The following is a 4,820-nucleotide window of genomic DNA, read 5'->3' on the forward strand; positions in this document are numbered from 1 at the left end:
TACACTGCATTTGGATTTACTAGGAACTGAATTTACTGGTTTTCCTTTTTTGACATGTTGGCCTACTAAGTTTTATTCTTATCTTACATAGTGTTCCTAGGGAAAAGTAATGTTAGAGCTTCCCCTAGTGGACTTTGATATTAACCAAAATACCAGGACATAAAATGCTGTATGTATCATGGGATATTTTCTTAAAAAATGAAATCTAGTTTATGTCTAGGAAAAGCATGCTTATGAGTTATGGGATTCCAAGTGCCAGTTAAAGGTCAATAAGTGCTTACAGGCATTCTTAAGACTTGGAGCACAGATTTCATCAGGACAGTCTGCCTGATTTCTGCCTCCATGCTTATGGAGGAATGTTGGGCCTGTTCTGTCTCAGTTTCCTTTCTGATCTGATCTTACCCTGGTGAGTAGGTAATTTCAGCTCTTAAGATTTCCATTGTTGTTTTTCCAGCCTAAGGATGAGGATGCATAGGCAAATTGTCTCAATAGCTCACTATGAGTGAGAGAAGACTTCCTTTATCTGATCTCATTTCCAGACTTTGCCTTTCACTCTGTACTTCCTTTTTTTGGAGGCATGTTTCTGTTAAAGATCAGAAAAAGAGATTCTGAGAAGATCTTAGTCACACTCTGTCTCAACGTTTCCCACAAATTCAACAACTAAGAATTTTCATGTTGAGCCCATAGAAAATGAGCATTTGTTAATGCCAAAACAGGAAAGTCATTCATCTTAGATGAAGAACACATACCCGATCTCTAGATCAGATGACTCATTGGAATTTTCCCCATCCAGGATAAGACACGTAAAATTGATATCCATGCTTAGTGTTCTAAGTACAGATTTCTAGGAATGGGAAACTGAACCTGAGATTCAGAGGAAAGATTGAACTTCTGGGTGTGAATAGAAAGGGCTATTTCTTAAGTACACTTCCCAATATCCTGGTTCTCTCTCTCTCTCTCTCTCTCTCTCTCTCTCTCTCTCTCTCTCTCTCTCCTCTTAGGACTGGCTCTTATCATTCACATGGGGAAGGAAGGGAAACATTTTCACTGATGTGTAAGTTGTGGTATCTGGAGAATGAGTACAGCTTTTATGCTGTGTGTTTCATAAATGTGTTGCAGATGTAGAGATATAGAAATTTTAGTGAATTTTGAGTAAAACTTGTCTTGCTGCTAAAGAAGACTGCCTTGGTGATTAGGTAGATAGCAAAAATATCTTGAAGACTTCTTTATTCTAGAGCCCAGGGTAGGTTTTCTTCCAAGATATTGTCTCTATGTATCTACTTATCTGTGGATATGATCTTTTTTGTAGGCTGGAAAGTGCTTCAACCTCTTCAAATCTTCCCTTTGATTTTTTTCCTCTCAATCTTTCAAAGAATTGAAAAGTAGTTTTCTAGGTCTCTTAATTAGTGATTTAATTTTGTTAGCAGTACTTCCTTCTTTAACCATGACTGTTATAGTGGGAATACTCTTAAATCAAACATTAACTTTTAATGAGAGATTAGCACCATTATAAGTTGCTATTATATTTTGAGATGAGTATCATATTTTTAATGTTAGAATGCCAGAAGATAGACAGCCAGGAAAACAGCCAGTTCCTACTGGTGCCCAAACAGTCCCTACTCAAGATCCCTATTATCCCACTAACCAGATGGGAGATTGCAACAAGACACATCTTCAGACATGTATTCTTGAAGGTCTAAGAGGGATGAGAACGAAGTTGTGCAATTATCTTAAATTGGCAACTATTCATGAGGAAAAAATGAGAACCCCTCTGCCTCCATAGATTGTTTACAAAAGGTATTGATGAAAACTACACCCCTGGCTCCTCCTTCAGAATGATGATAGATTATTCTTAAAGATAAGTTTAATAATCAGTCAGCCTCAGATATAAGGGGAAAGCTACAAAAGATGTCTTTTGATCCAGTTAGTTCACTTGACAATTTAGTGAGAATTGTCTCCTCAGTATTTTATAATCAAGACCAAGGATGAAGTTAAGGTGAGAAAACAAAGAGATCAGGAGGACGTGGCTGCCTTGGTTGTAGCCTTAAAATAAATACAATGTAGTCTGATTCCGGGGGATTGAAGAAGAGTTTGATGACTAAACTCACCTGCTCTTGGTCTGGAAAGCTAGGACACCTTGGAAGAGACTGTGATAAGAATGAACACAATAAGTGATCCATGTCCTGAGTGCAAAGGTAACCATTGAAAATCAGAGTGTCTCCTGAGGCAGAAGTCCCAGGGATCTGACCCTGCTTACCAGATAATCCAACAAGACTGAGGCCCACTGCTCACTCTCGGCCCTCTCCCTCTGGCTAGACTGTCAACCCCACAAAGGAGTTCTGGGTAACCATGACCATAGAAGTAAAGGAAACCACACTGTTAGTGAGCACTGAGGCAAGTCAGTCCTTCTTTTCAACTCTGGCTTTCCAGTTGTCATACCTAAGTAAAAGGAGTCACTGGAGAGGCGCTAACTCTTAGGCTGTAACTTCAATGTGTTTCTCTACCCCCATTCCTGTTTGATTATGCCTGAAAGTCCAGTCTCCCTCCTGGGGAGAAACATCTTATCTTGTTTCAATACTCTAATATATATGCATCCAAGTCAGGTATGTTCCTCCCTCTCTTTGAGACAGAAATAAATCCTGAAGTGTGGCCAACTAAAAATAAAATGAAATGGGAAGAGGAATAAGTGTTTCCCTGATTCAGATACATCTTAAAGACTCCACTGTTTTCCTCACCAGGAGAGAATATCCTTTAATGCTTGATATTAAAAGGAACAATTAGGGCCAGCCAGATAGCTCAATGGATTAAAATGCCTGCTTAGGCAGACAAGGATGGGGGTTCGATTCCCAGAATGCTGTGCCTGCCCCATCCTGGGGGCATGCTGAGAGGGTGATTGAGACTGGGCGTGGTGGCACACACCTGTAATCCTAGCTCTTGGGAGGCTGAAAAGGAAGAAAGATCACTATGAGTCCAACTTGTGTAGTGAGACTCTGTAGACCTTGTACTAAATACATAAAAAAGGGACTCTTGCCTATAATTGACAACTTAAGGTAACAAGGTTTATTTACATCCTGTAATAACACAATATTCAAATTTTGTGAATTCAAAAACCCAGGGTAGAGTGGACATTGGTACTGAACCTTAGATTAATAAATAAGGCAGAGTGCCAATCTCCCCACCCCGGCAGTGGTATCTAACCAATACATGCTTCTTTCTTAGATCCTGGAAAATGACAATTGATTTTCAGTGTTAGATTTAAAATTAACCTTTTCTGTTATTCTTTTACATACAGATTGCCAGTTTCTTTTTGCCTTTGAAAATCTTCATGATCAGGTCTCTCAAATGAGTCAGATTGTGCTTCCCCATGGCTCAAAGACTGTCATTATCTTTTGGGCAGGTGCTTTCCCATGATTTAACCTGTTGTGAATTTTCCCAAGTCACAGTCCTGCAATATGTAAATTATATGCAAGACAACAGTTATGTGCCTCCTCAGAACAGCTATCGAGCCAAGGCACCTATCCTCCTGAATTTTCTAGCAGACAGAGGTTATAAGTTCGCTAGGTCTAAAATAATAACTCTTTAGACTGAGGCAAAATACTTAGACCTTTATCGGATCTAAGGGAGTCTGAAGACTGTGGAAAGAAAGAATCAAGCCAATTATTTCCTTCTCACAGCCTGAAACTGTTCTTTAAACCCTGTCATTTTTCTACATGAAAGATGAGGAAATTAAGGCTGAAAGACAGGCAAGTCTCCATATATACACAGCCAGAAAAGACCTGTTAGACAAATCCCTTACTGACCCTGATTTTACCCTCTTCTGTAATGGCAGTTCCTTCATGGAAAATGAAAACATAAAAGCAGGGTGTGCAGAAGCGATGCCATATCAGACACTTGAAAGTTCCCCACTTGTTCTTGGAACTATTGTGCAGCTAGCAGAACCCACAACTTTGACAGTGGTTTTACAACTCAATTAAGGGCAGAAAGTCAGTATTCATATTGATTCAAGTATGCTTTCTTAGTGTTGCATGCTCATGAAGCTATAGGAAAAGAAAGGAATTATCTAACAGCAAGTGGGGCTCTCATAAGGTATCATAAGGAGATAGATGAACTTATCCTTAAACCCTCCAAGGTATCAGTAATTTACTGTAGAAGTTACCAAAAAGGATGAAATATCTCAGGGTAATCAACTGACTGATGTAGCTGCAAGGGAAGCTGCTCAAAGGCCCTCCCTTCAGCCTTTCCTGATCTGGGAAGGGTCCCTTGAACATACTTGACCCAAATATTCTCAGTTAGAAATTGAATGGGTTCTCCCTTGGGTGTCAATTCCTTCCATCACGATGGTTGCAATCAGATGATTTGTCATTGTTTCCTGGTACTACCAATGGAAAATTATTGTCTTTACACCCAAACTTTCACTTGGGGAGAGACAAGACTCACCCTATGTTCTCAAAGTTATTCATAGGAAAGGCACTTTCTTAGACAATTCAACAGACAGCTATGATAAGTAGCGTCTTCCAGAAAAGTAACCCTCTTAAGAGTATCATAGCCCCTCCATGTGTGTAGATATAATAAATACTGTGGAAAGGATTGGCAGCTCAATTTTAATCATATGGTAAAAAGTAATAACTTCAATATCTATTGTTGTAGATAGATACTTTCACTAACTGGATTGAGGCCTTTCCCCATAGAAAAGAAAAAGCACAAAAAGTAGTAAAAATTTTTGTCTCAGATATTGTCTCCAGATTTGGACTTCCTTAGAGCTTACAGAGTAATAATAAACCTTCTTATTTATTTATTTATTTATTTAGCCTTCGTTTATT

This window comes from Octodon degus, unplaced genomic scaffold (genome assembly GCF_000260255.1).
Source record: "Octodon degus isolate 3935 unplaced genomic scaffold, OctDeg1.0 scaffold00301, whole genome shotgun sequence".
Taxonomy (NCBI): Eukaryota; Metazoa; Chordata; class Mammalia; order Rodentia; family Octodontidae; genus Octodon; species Octodon degus.